General features: G+C 40.7%; 1 protein-coding gene across 5 annotated transcripts in view; it reads left to right on the top strand.

Moving 5' to 3' along the window:
• The window catches only part of pds5a (PDS5 cohesin associated factor A), a 159,604-nt gene that overhangs the window by 11,706 nt on the left and 129,157 nt on the right, over positions 1–18,741 (top strand). The gene's annotated exons all lie outside the window — the stretch shown is intronic.

Here is an 18,741-nt window from a genome sequence, read left to right as displayed (position 1 = left end):
AGTGAGTGCCCCAAGGTCTGGGAGATGGAATATGACGTTGGCAAATGCGAGATCATTCACTTTGGAAGGAATAATAGAAGAGCAGATTATTATTTAAATGGTGAAAGATTGCAGCATGGTGTTGTGCAGAGGGACTTGGGAGGGCTTGTTCATGAATCACAAAAAGTTGTCTTGCAGGTACAACAGGTTATTAAGAAGGCAAACAGAATGTTGGCCTCCATTGCTAGAGGGATTGAATTCAAGAGCAGGGAGGTCATGCTGCAACTATACAGGGTACTGGTGAGGCCTCGCTTGGAGAGTACTGTATGCAGTACTGGTCTCCATACTTGAGGAAAGATATACTGGCTTTGGAGGCAGTGCAGAGGAAGTTCATCAGCTTGATTCCAGAGATGAAGGGGTTACCATATGAGGAGCGATTGAGTCACCTGGGACTATACTCTCTGGAATTCAGAAGAATGAGAAGGGGATCTTATAGAAACATGCAAATTTTTGAAAGGGATAGATAAGATAGAAGTAGGAAAGTTGTTTCCATTGGTAGGTGAGACTAGAACTAGGGGACATTGCCTCAAGATTCAGGGGAGAAGATATAGGGTGGAGAGGAGAACTTGTTTTTCCCAGAGACTGGTGAATCTGTGGAATTCTCTGCCCAGGGAAGCAGTTGAGGCTTCTTCACTAAATATATTTAAGATACAGTTAGATAGATTTTTACTTAGTAGGGGAATTAGGGATATGGAGAAAAGGCAGGTAGATAGAGCTGAGTTTAAGGACAGATCAGCTATGATCTTACTGAATGGAACCAGGAACTTGAAACTGCTCACTGTCTCCACCTCTGATCCCTCTGAGGATTCGTATGTGTTCCTTCGTCTTACCTTTCCGGAAGTCCACAATCAGTTCTTTCATCTTACTGACGTTGAGTGCCAGGTTGTTGCTACGACTCCACTAGTTGGCATAGTTCACTCCTGTATGTCCTCTTGTCACCACCTGAGATTCTACCATCAATGGCTGAATCTTCAGCAAATTTATAGATGGTATTTGAGCTATGCCTGGCCACACAGTCATGGGTGTATAGCAGTGGGCTAAGCACACTCCCCTGAGGTGCACCAGTGTTGATCGTCAGCAAGGAGGAGGTTTTATCATCAGTCCGCACAGATTGTGGTTTTCTGGTTAGGAACTAGAGGATCCAATTGCAGAGGGAGGTATAGAGGCCCAGGTTCTGCAACTTCTTAATCAAGATTGTGGGAATGATGGTATTAAATGCTGAACTACAGTCGATGAACAGCATCCTGACATAGGTGTTGGTGTTGTTCAGGTGTCTAAAGCTGTGTGAAGAGCCATTGAGATTGCATCTGCTGTTGACCTATTGTGGTGACAGGCAAATTGTAATGGGTCCAGGTCCTTGCTGAGGCAGGAGCTGATTCTAGTCATGACCAACCTCTCAAAGCATTTCGTCACAGTAGATCTGAGTGCTACCGGGCGATCTTCATCACTGCAGCTCACAGTATTCTTCTTAGGCAATGGTATAATTGTTGCCTTTTTGAATCAAGGAATCTTTGGATTCTACCACCATTAGGAGAATCTGTCCATCATGTTCTTCATTCCAATGTATCGTAGGCTTCCTTGTGTGATAAGGAAGCAGTGTAGCTGGAGCCACTAGTCTGTGACGAATGCCATATCTCCATATTCCATCATTGCTTAACTTCCCACCGTTCTCCATCCAGAACCATTTTCCCAGGGAGAGCATTGAGCTTGCATCTCTGAAATATTTTGTATGTTCCTTTGTGATACAATGCTCATTTTTGTTTCCATAATTCCAGTCACTGGATTTACTGCATATGTTTTTACTACAGGCAGTCCCCAGGTTACATACGAGTTCCGTTCCCGAGTTCGTCTTTAAGTCGGTCTGGTGCGTAAATCGGAACAAGTACATCTGGTATTATTTAGCGTCAGTCAGATGTTCGCCTTAGTTTTTATTTTACTTTTCTATGCATATAAGACACTTAAGAAACGTATGTATTCCATTAATTAAACCACTGAGTTGCTTAGTAATAATTGTAGCTTTCATCGGGGTAGAGCCTTTCACATGCTCCATCATTCTCACTTTATCCTTTAAAATTGTTCAGATCGTTGACCAACTGTAGTCTAATGCTTTTCCAATTACCAATGGCGTTTCAACTCTTTCCAAACGTTTTATTATTTCCACTTTATTTTCAATCGCGATCGCTTTCCATCAACAACAGAAACACTCTGGACGGCGGGTCCCGAGGTCTGTTGGGTCCTAAGGACCATCTCACTGAATTCCCCAGGTCCTAAACTGCACTGCACTGAGATGGGTTAAATGGGACAAGTGTTGGGTTGGGTACTGTATTTGATCCTCCACAATATTCCGTGTGGGAGTTTAAACTGGAGGTGGCAGTGTTTTTTTTACAAGGTCGAATCGCACTTGACATCAACCCGGCAATGGGAGCGGTCTGTCACTGGATCGAACTCGTTCTCGAGCCTGGCGCTGATCTTACTGCGCCACCAACCGACCAGAACCGGGGGGGGGGGGGGGGGGGGATGTCGGAGTGAATCTTGCTAAGAAAATGTTAAGCCAAATACAAAGTTACACACTCAACACAGTCTCAACGGTAATGACTTAAAATGGTGGACAGCGTCGCGATCTGACTTAAAATGGCGGACGGCGTTCTCCTTCCTCGGTTTGTAAGTACGAGTTCTCCATAAGTCGGACGTTTGTAACTCGGGGACTATCTGTACTTTTATTTATTTTACCTCTTCCCATTTACTGCTGGCCTGTTTTGCAATTCAAATGATATTTTATGAATCTTGTCAGACTGCTGATTTCTTGTAGTTTCCAGCAACTAAGCTGGGAAATCAGACAAAAAAGGTTCTTTAATTGCATTCATTTCCACTGAGTGAATTAGTTCCAGAGAAGGTAAACAATTTCAGTTTTCCTTTAAATCTTCTTTTGAAAGGGAACTAACTGGAATTAATTGATGGAGACTTAGTTATTTGCTCAGTAGTTGGCTCTTTTAGCAGAAAAGACTTTAAATTGAATTAACTGCAATATTTTATGTAGTATAAAATTGGTGCATAAAATACAGGCATTGGTGGTAATGAGATAGGCAGTGTCATTGATGGGATCTTGAAAGTTGAATTATGCGTCACCAAATTTTAAAGTAGTGGTGGTGTGGGGTGATAACTGTTGCTGAACCTGGTGTTGTGTGACCCAAGGTACCTATACCTTCCTGCCTGATGATAAGACTGAGAATAGGCTTGGATGGTGGGGGTTACTTTTTTCTGGCAGCCCTCTATAAAAATGTGCTCAGTGGTGGGAAAGGTTTTGCTTGTAATGGACTGGGCTGTATCCATCACTTTCCTGGCCATTGGTGTTTCCATACCAAGTGTGATGCAACCAGTTAGGATACTCTCCACTGTATCTATAGAAGTTTGTCAAAGTTTCGGGTGGCATGCTGAATGTACAGAGACTTCTATGAAAGCAGAGGTGCTATCGTGCCGTCTTCATGATCCCAGTTATGTGCTGATCCCAGGACAGGTTTGATCCTCTGATGTTATAATGCTAAGGAATATATGATTTCTGACCCTCTTCACCTCTGATCCTCTAATGAGGACTGGCTCACAGACCTCCTGCTTCTTCCTCCACTAGATAAAAATCAGTTCTTTGTTTTTGCTGAAGTTGTGAGAGATTGTTGTGGCACCATTCAACTAAATTTTCAATCTCCCTCCCATATGCTATACTTAAAACTTTGATTTGGCCAACAGTGGTGTCATCAGCATACTTAAAAGCAGCATTGGAACTGTACTTAGCCACATAATCATAGGTATAAAGTGAGTAAAGCAGGGAGTTAAGCACACAGCATTGTGTGTTTGTGGCGGTGATGATGGATATGGAAGCGATATTGTGGCTCTTCTGTACTGACTAGGGTCTGTAAATGACAAAATCGAGGTTCTAATCAATTTCCTTTCAGTTTAATTCTCCATTTCACTCCCACTGTTAACTATCCTAGGCCTCCTAATGATGCCTAACTTAAGCTCAAGGAACAGCACCCTGTCTTTTATCTGGATGCATTTAGAAACGTAGAAAACCTATGGCACAATACAGGCCCTTTGGCCCTCAAAGCTGTGCCGAACATGTCCTTAGCTTAGAAATTACCTCGGGTTACCCATAACCCACTGTTTTTCTGAGCTCCATGTACTTATCCAGGAGTCTCTCATCCAGTCCCGGCGACTTTCCAAAAACTCCAGCGCATCCTCTTTCTTAATATCTACATGCTCAAGCTTTACAGTCCACTGTAAGTCATCCCTACAATTTCAAAGATCCTTTTCCGTAGTGAATACCGAAGCAAAGTATTCTTTAAGTACCTGTTCTATCTCCTCTGGTTCCATACACACTTTTCCACTGTCACACTTGATTGGTCCTATCCTCTTGCTCTTCACATACTTGTAGAATGCCTTGGGGTTTTCCTTAATCCTGTCTGCCAAGGCCTTCTCATGGCCCCATTTGGCTCTCCTAATTTCATTCTTAAGCTCCTTCCTGCTAGCCTTATAATCTGGATCTCTATCATTACCTAGTTTTTTTGAACCTTTCGTAAGCACTTCTTGACTAGATTTACATCAGCCTTTGTACGCCATAGTTCCTGTACCCTATTATCCTTCCCGTCTCATTGCAACGTACCTATGGAGAACTCCACGCAAATATCCCCTGAACATTTGTCACATTTCTTCCATACATTTCCCTGAGAACATCTGTTCCCAATTGTTGCTTCCAAGTTCCTGCCTGATAGCCTCATATTTCCCCTTACTCCAATTAAACACTTTCCTAACTTGTCTGTTCCTATCCCTCTCCAATGTTACGGTAAAGGAAATAGAATTGTGATCACTATCTCCCAAATGCTGAGAGATCTGACACTTGACCAGGTTCATTTCCCAATACCAGATCAAGTATGGCCTCTCCACTTGTAGGCTTATCTACATATTGAGTCAAGAAACCTTCCTAAACACACCTAACAAACTCCTACCCATCTAAACCCCTTGCTGTAGAGAGATGCCATTCAGTACATGAGAAATTAAAATCTCCCACCACGACAGCCCTGTTATTATTACACCTTTACAGAATTTGTCTCCCTATGTGCTCCTTGATGTCCCTTTTATTGTTGGGTGCTGTATTAAAAAAAAACACCTGGTAGAGTTATTGACCCCTTCCTGTTCCTAACTTCCACCCACAGAGACTCCATGAACAATCCCTCCATGTCTTACTCCTTTTCTGCAGCCGTGACACTATCTCTGATCAACAGTGCCACGCCCCCACCTCTTTTGCCTCTCTCCCTGTCCTTTCTGAAACATCTAATGCCTGGCACTTGAAGTAACCATTCCTCCCTCTGAGCCATCCAAGTCTCTGTAATGGCCACAACGTCATAGTTCTAAGTACTAATCCATGCTCTGAGCTTATCCACTTTGTTCATAATACTCCTTGCATTAAAATAGACACATCTCAAACCATTGGTCTGAGCGTGTCCCTTCTCTATCACCTGCCTATCCTCCCTCTTGCACTGTCTCCAAGCTTTCTCTATTTGTGAGCCAACAGCCTCTTCCTCCATCTCTTCAGTTCGGTTCCCACCCTCCAGCAGTCCTAGTTTAAACTCTCCCCAATAGCCTTAGCAAACCTCCCTTCCAGGATATTGGTTCCCCTGGGATTCGAGTGCAACCCGTTGTTTTTGTACAGGTCACACCTGCACCCAGAAGAGGTCCCAGTGATCCAGAAATCAGAATCCCTGCTCCCTTCTCCAATCCCTCAGCTACGCATTTATCCTCCACCTCACTGTATTCCTATACTGCCTGTCACGTGGCACAGGCAGTAATCCCGCAATGACTACCTTTGAGGTCCTGCTTTTCAACTTCCTTCCGAACTCCCTGTAGTTTGTTTTCCTACCTCTGTCATTGGTACCAATATGTACCATGACCTCTGGCTGTTCTTCCCACTTCAGGATATCTTGGGCGTGGTCAGAAACATTCCAGACCCTGGCACCTGGGAGGCAAACTACCATCCGTGCTTCTTTCCTGCATCCACAGAATTGCTTGTCTGACCCCCTAACTATAGAGTCCCCTATCACTGCTACCATCCTATTCCTTTCCCTACCTTTCTGAGCCACAGGGCCAGACTCTGTGCCAGAGTCGTACATAATTAATCTTTCTGTCACTACTTCTCTGTTCTCACTTTTCTAATCTGATGAAAGGTTCTTGATCTGAAATGTCAAGTTCTGCATTTTGCTTCTGATTGCTGACATACTGAAAGTTTGCAACATATTTTTGTTTTTATATTTCTGCCATCTACAGATTTTCACTCTAGTTGTGATAACTATCGTCTGTGGTCCAATTTATCTCAAGGATTCTCTGATCCACAAGAATAAAAACTGAAGTACTTTCTGTGGTTGTTAGTTTTAGATCATGACCTATTTCTGAAGTGCTAAGTAACAGATGTGAAGATATCTGTCCAAGTTGTACAGTATGTTTCAAGTGTGTCTATAATGTGCAAAACTTTTTGACTGTACTTACTTATCTGAATGCAATGAATTCAAGCCATATTCTAGAATTTAAGCGGACAATGCAATTTGATATTTCACTGTTATAATTTTTTTTAACATTGGAGAAACACTCTTCTGTGTGATGTGTTAAATAGACACTGTTTGGTATATATGAAAGATTTTAAGGCCATTTGTATTTTGGCCAGAATTCATCCCTCATTTAATAACAAAAAAAATTGATTACCATGTTTCTTTTGGTGTAGTCTCATCCTAGTATTAAAGGAAGTGGTTGTTGATACCTTTGTAATTTTCTAAAATACCCTAGATGTGTGGAAGGTTTCCATTAGATCAGGAAATAGCATAAATGACTGGTGTTTTTCAAAAAGGAAGAGAGGCCAATTAGTTTAATATTTGTCCCAAAAGAAATGTTACAACCTACAAGGTGTTGTAGCACATCAATTAGCAATAATTCCTCGTAATCAGGCAGTCAGCAATGTTTTATGAAAGATGAGTCATGTTTGAAAACTATATTGTCTTTTAAAAAAGTAACATGCATTAAAGGGGAACCAGTGGTTCCGCTATATCTAAACTTCTAAAAGGCATTTGATGAGTTGAATAAATAAATGATGCAGCAGAGGCTGTTATGGAAAATAAAAGCTTATGGTGTAGGTGGTGACATCTTGGTGTGGATGGAACAGGAAATGGTGTGTAACCACATATTAATTTTCCTGGTCGACAGGATGTAATGATTGATTGGTTGGGATTATAGTATGTATGAGCTTTTATAAAGCACTTCTCATTTCTATAAAAATTTGCAGTGTTTCACAACTAATTAATGCTTTAGAAATGTAATGACTTGTAGAGAAACAGGGCAACAGATTTGTGAGGTAAGTCCTTCAACATTTGATGACATGAATGCCATTTTAGGAGGCATTGTTTATTTGTGTGCAACAAGAATGTCCATGCTTTTGTTTGAGTACTCGTGTTGTCTTTTGTGTTTTTGGCATTTCATATGGCACTTATTTACCAGCTCATTGGACCAGAGTATCATCCAAAATTCATGCAATCACATGTGGCCTGTGGATTTGACCTGTTCATCCACCCTGCACTTTCCACCTCACCAGTCTTGGAACATTGTCTGGCCGTGGTTGTACAAGCTCCTTCAGCAGTGGTGTTGCCAAAAGTATTTGAAAGGCAGATGCTATTCTATTAGCTTTAATGTGGTGTGGCATTTTCCTTTAAAGCCATAAGAGTCTTGGAATAGGATAGGTAATCTCCAGTAAAATACCAAATTCATAAAAGGAGCAGCCCATTCAGTTTCAGGATAACAGCTGTAGGATCAGCAGGTGTACCATGATAACTGGAACTTGGTTGTGCTGTTCTCCATTCTGCCCTAGGGTTCAATCAACTGATAATTCCTGGGTTTAGCCGATGTGGACCTCAGACTCCCACGGTAAAGAACCTGAAAGTGGAAGGTTGGACCATGTTGGCCTTTCTTATTTGATTGAGTGTGTCATGATAACACAATGGTGATTACAGGGCTGTCGTTGTTGAACTCTGGATACTGGCAATAACTAATTTCAAAGAGCTCTTTTAGAGAGCTAGTGCAAGTATTGTGAGTTAAAGGTTATTTGAATAGTATCACAAAGCCACCTCCCTCAAAAACAAGTTACATAAATGTGAACTTGAGATGCACGGGTTAAATTGGTACATAGAAACATAATAGTTGCTGATGGTGGTCAGAGAAAATTTATTCAGCTTCCTGACTTTGGGAGTTGAAATATTTTCAGATTACCATATATTTATGCAATATAGAATTGGCCCTTATCAGCTCATCAAATGTATGACAGCTCACAGATTTCTACAACCCCCAATAATTTTCCCATAAATGTTCCACTCAATTGCATATGACGGGAAATTCATTGTACCAAATTAATCTGCCAACTATTTGGGAAGTGTGAAGAAATACAAACACCTATGGTAAACCAAAATGGTCACAGAAAGTAAACATTTGTGAACCCTTTGCAATTGCCTAGTTTTCTACATTAATTACTCATAAAATGTGGTCTGATCTTCATTTAAGTCACAATAATAGATTAATACAATCTGCCTAAACTAATAACACGTAAACAATTGACCTTTTCATGACTTTATTGAATACATTGTTTAATCATTCACAGTCCAGGCTGGAAAAAGTATGTGAACCATTGAATTTAATAACTGGTATAACCTCCTTTAGCAGCTACAACCTCCAGCAAATGTTTCCTGTAGCTGCTGATCAGGCTTGCACAATGGTGAGGAGGAATTTCAGACTATTTTTCCTTACAAAACTGTTTCAGCCATCAATATTTCTGGGATAACTTGCATGAACAGCCCTCTTCAGGTCATGCCACAGAATCTCAATTGGGTTAAGGCAGGGGTCGGCAACGTTTACCACTGGAAGAGCCAATATGGACCCATTTCCCACAGAAAAGAAAACACTGGGAGCCACAAAACCCGTTTGATATTTAAAATGAAATAACACTGCATACAACGGTTTTTTTTTTGCCTTTATGCTATGTATAAACAAACTATAATGTGTTGCATTTATGAAATTGATGAACTCCTGCAGAGAAAACGAAATTACATTTCTGCATGCAACAAAAACATTTTGAACTCTGAAAAAAAGACGTTGGGTTGAAGGTTACTCCATAGTTAGCCTACCTTGGATCGAAGAATTAAAAGAAAGCGCGCACTGGCGGGTGTCAGGCATTGGCAGTGGTGATGTATATTAATAGCGATAAAAAACACGTTATAGCGGTGTGCTACACTCAGCGCTAAAATAAAGACACTGCAGTCAAAGGTAGCTTTATTCGAACTAAACACCCTTGCTTTAAAGCCTCCCTCAACCCGTCCCCGTGGGCGCGGATGCTCCAAAAGACACGTACTCACAAACCCCCGTAGGCTATCTCCCTTAGCCGGAACGGTGGCTAATTGTGAGCCGGTTCGGATGTGCCAGGAAATGGGGTCTCCACAAAGTTTTTAGATTGTACAAGATCACCATAATCTTCAAATTTCGAATTACATTTCAAAAACTAACAAACCACGGGGAGCCGCATCACAGAGATGAAAGAGCCGCATGTGGCTCCGGAGCCGCAGGTTGCCGACCTCTGGGTTAAGGTCTGGACTCTGACTAGGCCATTCCGAAGCATGAATTTTCTTCTCTTTAAACCATTCTGTTGTTGATTTACTCTTGTGATTTGGATCATTGTCTTGTTGCATCATCCAATTTCTACTAAGCTTCAGGTGACAAACTGCTACCCTGACATTCTCCTGTAGAATGTCTTGATAATATTTGTTGTTCCATCAACAATTGCAAGCTGTCCAGGCCCTGAGGCAGCAAAGCAGCACCAAACTATGATGCTCCTTCCATTCTGCTTTGGAGTTGGAATGAGGTTTTTGTGTTGGTGTGCATTTCTGCTAGAAAGTCCTACTTTCATCTCATCTGCCCACAGAACATTGTTCCAGAAGTGTTGTGGAACATCCAAGTAGTCTATTGCAAACTTGAGGTATGCAGCACTTTTTTTTTGGAGAGCGGTAGTTTCTGTGACATCCTTCCATGAGCACCATTCTTGTTCAGTGTTTTTCTTATAGTGGACATATGAACAGAGACTTTAGCAAGTGCTAGAGGTTTTTGTAGGTCTTTTGCCATTACCCTTGGGTTCTTTCTCACCTCCTCCATCATCGCACATTGTGCTCTTGGTGTGATCTTTGCAGGTGCCCACTCCTAGGGAATGTAGCAACAGTACTGAATTTCTTCCATTTGTAGACAATTACTGTTGACTGATGAACACTCAGATCTTTAAAAATGCTTATATAGTCTTTTCCAGTTTAATGCATCTCTACAATTTTTCAAGGTCCCCTGAAAGTTGTTTTGATCCAGCATGTTGCACATAAACAGATCTTGCATGAGAAGAGCAGGCTAGTTAGTAACCTGACTGTGTATCTTTTATTGGGCGGAGCACCTCTACAATCCACACCTCCAATCTCATCTAATTGATTGGAACACTGATCTCAATAGCTTTTGTAGAAGGCATTACCCCAGAGGTTCACATACTTTTTTGAATCTAGACTGTGATTGTTTAAAGAGTGTACTCAGTATTGATGAGAATAAGTACAATTATTACTGTGTTGTTAGTTTAGGCAGATTGGGTTCATGTTTGTATAATGTTTTCTTTTTCTCTAGATGTTTTGGAGCATTGTCTGTAGAGTTTACCTGATTAAAGCAGGCTTAACTCTGAATGATACTTAAATTCCTGGAAGTTTAAAATGAAAGAAGTAATGTTAACATTTTGTTTATGATGAAAGGTCATAAATCTGAACTGTTAATTTTATGTTCTCTTTCATGAATACTGCTGAGTTTCTATCTTTTGTAAGATGTTCAGTGTATAAGCGAGGTGCAAAGGAATGCTAGGGATATGGCAACCAGCACAAGGACCTGGTGATTGCAGCACACAGAAAATGTATCTGGTTATGAATGGTTTAAATTATATGTGGTTTTTGTGGGTTGTCCTCAAAATAGTTTCAGTTTTAAATGTGGCAGTTCGATGGAAATGCGGTGCATCATTGTCTTAGATTTTGCACCCATGTCAGGAGAGGGATTTGAACCAATTGCCTTGTTACATAGGTGAAAATACTTAACCTATGATATTCAAGGTCAACAACGAATAAAATTATCTGGAAAAGCAATGGCTATAGTTGATTTTTTTTCCCCTGAATAAAGTGGGTAAGTACACATTGCCTTATGTGCCCAAGAACAGAAATCTTGTTTTAAAATAAAAACTGTTGTGTGGAAAGTGACATATTTGAATTTCACTTGTTGGATATGAAATAGAAACATGGGTAAGTTATCCTGCTCCTCATGCCTGTTTTGACATTCAGTAAGATCAGAGATGACATTTGGCAGCTGTGCCACTTTCCAACACTGACCTTTATATGTTGTTATGTTTGTTTTTATTTTAAATATACCCAACAGCTTAGCCTAGGCAGTGATAGTATGCAGTGACTTCCAAAGATGAATCACTGCCTGGTGAAGAAAGTACTTTCATCCCTATTTTAATTGGCCAAGCATTTTTATTTACTGCAACCCTTGGGTCTAGGCACCCCAGTTACTGGAAATTTAGCTCTAACTGCTTGTTATCCTGAAAACAAAATTGTAAGAAATGTTCAGTAGGTCAGGCAACATCTGTGGAAAGAGAAGCAACTAGTATTTTTCATATTCGGCTCTGAAAAGAGCTGAATTTTATGAATTTCAATGAGATTGTTGCCTTATTCCAAATTCACTTCTTATGCAATAATGCATTATTAGAAGAACTAATCTTCACTGTATTACAGGTACGTCCTTCTTTGCATAGGAAAAAAAGATTCAGCAATAATCTCTACAGTGCCCCACTATTCACAATTTGGCAACCTGAACATTACCTACAGTATTTATTCCTTTTATGTTTTCTTTCAGTTTATCAACCTTTAATCTGCACTAGTATTTTACCTCCAATGTAATAATCTTGTGTGGCACTGCATGTTGGAAGGGTTTTCCTTCATCCAAACACAGTACGTCATCTGGTTCTTCCTTTCCTATTCTACTGTTTCTTACTAGCATATTTCTTTTTTAATATAAATACATTATAATTATAAATTCATAGTATTATTAAGTGTCCTCTTATAATTTCATTAATATTAGATTCCAACATTACTCCCCATTGTCAGAGTAGTTTTTCCATTGTTCTGTCCTTTCCCTCTCTCTGTTTGTACAATACACTCCTACCTTCCTATATTTGGGAACTGTTCTAGAATCAACAAAATTTTGGAAGATGACAGCCAATCAGACCATCATCTCCATAGCTACAGATGGCACCTGTTTTTCGAACGTTCACTTTACGACAGGTCACAGTTACAAAAGACCTACATTAGTACTTGTTTTCACTAACCAAAGAAGATTTTCACTTTTACGAAAAAAAAGACACCTGCTTTATATGTGTGTTTACCTGAGAAAGACTGCCATGACCATGAAGCCTTGTGTGGGCAGTTTTGTCTGCGTGCGTGTACGTACACATGCATGTACGTGCCAATTTTTTTTTCCAAATCGATTTTGGCTCGCTGTCTTCCCTATTTTAATAAGTGAAACTACACTGTACGTACAATATTTCTACTTTATATAAGCTGTGTATTTATCATATCATTCCTGCTTTTACTGTATGTTCATGTTATTTTAGGTTTTATGTGTTATTTGGTATGATTTGGTAGGTTTTTTTTGGGTCTGGGAATGCTCAAAAAATTTTTCCCATATAAATTAATGGTAACTGCTTCTTCACTTTACAACATTTCAGCTTACGAATGGTCCCATAGGAATGCTCTACCTTCGGATAGCGGGGGAAACCTGTATTATGTTCAAACCCCTATTTTCTGTGCTCCACTAGTTTACTTAAGTGTTCATAATGTTGAGCTCCTGGATCACACTGGACCTATAGTTGTCCACTTTTTCTGAAAGGTATTTGTGTCTTCCATAAAAGCAAATTATCATATTGTTTAATTTCTCTATCATTTTGAAGGGATTATCTTTCCTTGTTCTGTATTCTGTGTTTCCATTACAGAATCATTGTATCATGTGTTAATATAAATGTTCTGTTTTCCTTTAGCCATTTACGTAGGAGAGAATGAGTGTGTGGACACTAGCCCTGTATTTTTTCACATAGACGTATTTAGATTTGGTATATATGAAGATGATGTATTTCCATCACTTTTTACATTTCCAAAATGGCTTTCTAGAATGTCCAATAAATGTCCGTGAGTAGTTAATAGAATAATACAGCATAGGAATAGGCCCTTTGCCACAACTTCTCCATGCCAACCAAGATCTCTATTTAAACTAATCAAATTTGCCTACCTTTGACACATATCCCACAAGCCTTTTCTATCCACAGGTATCTCCAAATGTCTTTTAAGTATTGTATTTGTACCCACCTCTACCTCTTCCTCTGGTAGCTTGTTCTGTGTAGCCATCATCCTCTGTGAAAGACTTGACTCTTAATTCCCTTTTAAATATTTCCCCTCTCACTTTAAACCTGTGCTCCCTAATATTAGACTCTTCTATCCTTGGAAAAAGACCCTGACTATTTACCATAGCTATGCTGCGCCCCCCCCCCCCCCATAAATTTGTAAGTCTGCATGTAGTTTATTCTCCTAGGCTCAGAGGATACAGTCCAAGCCAATTGAATCAGTCCTTGTAACTGAAGCCCTCCAGTCCAGACAGCATTGTATGAATGCTTTCTGCCTTCCTTAGCATGGCAATCAGAAATGCATGCAATAGTCCAGGTTTGTCCAAACCAGTGATTTGTGCTATTGTAACATGATATCTCATCTCCTGTACTCAGTGCCTTGGCAGTGAAGGCAGGCATATCATGCTGCCATTGCAGTCTTGTCTATGTGTGTGGCCACTCTCAGGGAAATATGTACTTGTTACCCCAGGTCTCTCCGCTCAACAATTCCTCAGGCCCTACCATTTGATGTATGTGTCCTAGTCTGGTTAACTTCTGAAAATATATGACTTGTGTGAGGTAAATGCCATCAGCCATTCACTTGCTTACTTTCCCAGTTGATACAGATCCGTTTTAACATGAGATAACCTTCACTGTTCACTATACCACGAATTTTGCTATTATCTACAAGTTAAAGCAGTCCCATTAGTTTAATGATTACTCTCCAATTTTAAGTGCTGGCATGAAAGTAAGCTGCTACAGGAGTAATCAGTGTTTTGGTCTGGATTTCTAGATTTGTAGTTTTCTTTGTTTTCTGGATTTCCCGATTTCCCACCATAGTAGTTTGAGTACCGTTCTGCTCTGGTTTCCAAGCAGAGCATGATGGTGAGGATTTCATGTCGTACTTAAAGAAGGGTCCATTTTCTGCTAGACTTCTGCAAACAGGAAAGATATGATTTTAATGGAGGGGGTTTTAACCTGAGTTTGGATTCATTTTGACTGTAGAGGAGGCCATGGATAGACATATCAGAATGGAATGGGACGTGGCCACTGGTAGATCCTGCTTTCTCTGGCCTTTTATATATTGGTGAGACCTGACGCAGACTGGGAGACCATTTCGCTGAACACCTACGCTCGGTCCACCAGAGAAAGCAGGAACAACACCTTATATACCGGCTGGGTAGCCTCCAACCTGATGGCATGAACATTGACTTCTCTAACTTCCGTTAATGCCCCTCCTCCCCTTCTTACCCCATCCCTGACATATTTAGTTGTTTGCCTGTTCTCCATCTCCCTCTGGTGCTCCCCCCCCCCCCCCCTCCCGAGGCCTCCCGTCCCATGATCCTTTCCCTTCTCCAGCTCTTAGCTTCATCCCACCCCCTCCGGTCTTCTCCTACCATTTTGCATTCCCCCCCTACCCCCACTGCTTTCAAATCTCTTACTATCTTTCCTTTCGGTTAGTCCTGACGAAGGGTCTCGGCCCGAAACGTCAACAGTGCTTCTCCTTGTAGATGCTGCCTGGCCTCCTGTGTTCCACCAGCATTTTGTGTGTGTTGTTTGAATTTCCAGCATCTGCAGATTTCCTCGTGTTTGCTCAATAGAGTGGTTTATTTTTTTAAAGGTTAATTTCCCTACTTATGTAATTCTTGCATTTTCTCCCCAGTTTAAAGGTTACTCAAACCTTCCAATTACATATTGTCTGCTGTTACAAACAACTTTTCACTGCCTTTGCTCTACTTCTTGTCCCTCTCCATCTATATCTTAATTTTTTTCTATCTGTGCGCCCTGACTCGAGCTTTTGTTTGGTGGCAATGTGATAGGCCAGACAGTTCCCTCTTTGACAAATTTATACCAGTCAGTCTAAAAAGCACATGTTGTAACTCCGGACCATTTAAGTAGTCAAATAACAGATTCTTGGAGTGTGATCGTGTAATTGAACAAGGTACAACAGGTTTCTGTTGCTGAGAGTTGTTCATAACCGGAAATGTTTGTAAGGTGGAAATGAAGGAAACTGGGCGAGAGCATCACAACAGTTATGACAGTAGGCATGGGAAGAGAGGCTGCCAACCAGCTTTATGGACTTGTGAATGAGTGAGTCTGATTAGTGCTCTCAGTTTTGCTTCGCTCAATTCAGTCCCTGATTGTTTGTAATGTGGTGGGGTCAATCAAAATCTTATCGAATCACCGCTTTAAACGCACCCAATATCCTAGCCTCCGCAGCTGCCTGTGGTAACAAATTTCACCAATTCACCACCCTCTGGCTGAAGATATTCCTTTGCCTTTCTTGTTTTAAATGGACGCCCCTCTATCCTGAGACGGTGCCCTCTTTTCCTTGACGACCACGATGGGAAACATCATTTCTACATCTACTCTGTTTAGGCCTTTCAGCATTCAAAAGGTTTTAACGGGATACCTTCTCATCCTTCTAAATTCCATCTAATACAGGCCCATAGCCATCAAACATTCCTCATATGATAACCCTTTCATTCCCAGAATCATCCCTGTGAACCTCCTCTGAACCCTCTCCAATGCCAGGACATCTTTTCTTGGATGAAAAGCACAAAACTGTTCACAATACTCAAGGTGAAGCCTCACCTTTGCCTTACAAAGCCTCAGCATTACATCCCTGCTCTTATATTCCAGAACTCTTGAAATGAATATTAGCATTGCATTATCCTTCCTCACCACCGACTCAACCTGCAAGTTAACCTTGAGAGTGTTCTGGACAAGCACTCCCAAGTCCCTTTGAATCTCAGATTTTTGAGTTTGTCCCCATTTAGAAAATACACATTTATTTCAACCACCAAGGTGCATGACCATGCTTTTTCCAACGTTGTATTTCATTTGCCACTTTCTTGCCTAATCTTCTAATCTAAGTCCTTCTGCAGTCTTCCTGTTTCCTCAAACAACCTGCCCATCCACCAATCTTCATATCATCTGCAAACTTGGCAACAAAGCCGTCTATTCCATCATCTAAATCATTGATATACAGCTTAAAAAGAAGTGGTCGCAACGCTGACCCCTGATGTTGTATACTGCTCGTCTAGTTGGCTGCCAGTGACAAAGATTTTTTTATTCCCACTCGCTGCCTCCTACCAATCTGCCAATACTCTAACCATGCTAGTAACTTTCCTTTAATACCATGGGCTTTTAAATAGGTAAGCAGCCTCATCTGTGGCACGTTGTCTAAGGCTTTCTGAAAATCCAAATGTACAACATCCACAACATCCCCTTTATCTATCCTATTTGTAATCTCAAAGAATTCCAACAGGTTTGTAAGGCAAAATTTTCCTGAAGGAAACCACGCTGACTTTGTCCTATCTTGTCCTGTGTCACTAAGTATTCCATAATCTCATCCTTAACAATTGACTCCCAACATCTTCCCACCCACTGAGGTCAGACTAACTGGCCTATAAATTCCTTTCTGCTGCGTCCCTGCTTTTTTAAAGAATTGAGTGACATTTACAATTTTCCAGTCCTCTGGAACTGTGCCAAAGTCCAATGATTCTTGAAAGATCATTGCTAGTGCCTCCACAATCTCTATCAATACCTCTTTCAGAACCCTGGAGTGCAGTTCATCTGGTCTGAGTAACTTGTGCACCTTCAGGTCTTTCAGCTTTTTGAGCACTTTCTCCCTGTAATAGTAACTGCACTCACTCTCGTCCTTCACACCCTTCAACACCTGGCACACTACTATTGTCTTGCATGGTGAAGATTGAATGCAAAATACTCAGTTAGTTCATCTGCCATCTACTTGCCCCCATTATTGTTTCTCTGACCTCATTTTCAAGCAGTCCTATATCTACTCTCATCTCTTGTTTTTTTATATACTTGAGAAAGTTTTTTAAATCCACCTTCATGTTGTTAGAAAGCTTGCTTTCATATGTCATCTTTTCCCTCCTAATGATTCTTTTAGTTGCTTTTGTAGGTTTTTAAAAGCTTCCCAATCCTCTATCTTCCCGCTAATTTTTGCTTTGTTGTATGCCATCTCTTTTGCTTTTACATTAGCTTTGACTTCCCTTGTTAGCGACCGTTGTACTGTTTTGCCATTTGAGTATTTCTTTGTTGTTACAATACATCTATCCTGTACCTTCCTTATTTTTCCCAGAATAAACTTAAATGTTCTTCTCTCACCTGTCAAAAGATTCCTGCAGCTCCACCACAGTTAGCAAATCCATTCCCTCCCATCCTGCAGTTTTCCTAAATGTTTCTTCAACTATATGGGCTATGTAGAGCTTCGGGGAGGATCTGTATGTGTGAGACATGTTCATTGAAGTAGGGAATCCTGCAACATGCAATACGTATATTGGGGGAGTCCTCCCTAAGTGATTAATGTCAAAGGAGTCATACCTCTTGAGATAGGCATTCTGTTAAGTAAAACCCAGGATGTTATTGATTACATTTCCTCCATTCCTTAGCTAAAAAGTGTTGTGTTTGGTAGATTTGGCATGTGTATCTCATTTGAAATGAAATTCAGTTCAAATATTTGGGCAAATTACTTTGGCTGGGTTCCATTTCTTTTTGGGAATTAGAGCAATTTAACCATATGTAAAGTATGGTTTTAATGGTGGGTAGGGGTATTAACATGAAAAATGAAAGAAGTTGTCAGCATTACAGTAGCTTCTACTTCAATCGGCATGTGGGGTGCAAGTAGAGGTTAAAAGGCATGTAAACAAGGCAATTTTATTGGGGTTATGGGCAATTTCAATATAAGACCTTAAGACATAGGAACAGAATTAGGCCTTCTGGCTCATCGAGTCTGCCCCGCCATTCAGTCGTGGCTGAACCTTTTTTTTTCTCTCTCTCACTTCCTCAAACCCAGTTCCCAGCCTTTTCCCTGTAACCTTTGATGCTATGTGGATAGTTATATAGGTTTGGTACTGGATCCCAAGAGAATGAATTTGAAGAATACTACTGAGGTGATGTTTTAGAGCAGCTTTGTGGTCAAGTCCACTAGAGAAAAGGCAGTTCTAGATTTCACGTTGTGCAATGAACCAGGTTTGATTTAAGAACTTAAGGTAAAGGAATACTTAGGAGGCAGTGATTATAAAAATTCACCCCATAGTTTGAGAGGGAGAAGCTAAAAATCAGATGGACAGGAATACAGTTGAGTAAAGGTTACTGGGAGAGGCTTGAAAGAGGAACTGGACAAGGATCTTTGGAAGGGGATCCTAGCAGGTATGACAGTG

Source organism: Hypanus sabinus, chromosome 14 (assembly GCF_030144855.1).
Source record: "Hypanus sabinus isolate sHypSab1 chromosome 14, sHypSab1.hap1, whole genome shotgun sequence".
NCBI lineage: Eukaryota > Metazoa > Chordata > Chondrichthyes > Myliobatiformes > Dasyatidae > Hypanus > Hypanus sabinus.
The sequence above is the reverse complement of the archived record's forward strand: the minus strand, read 5'-3'. Positions and strand labels throughout refer to the sequence as shown.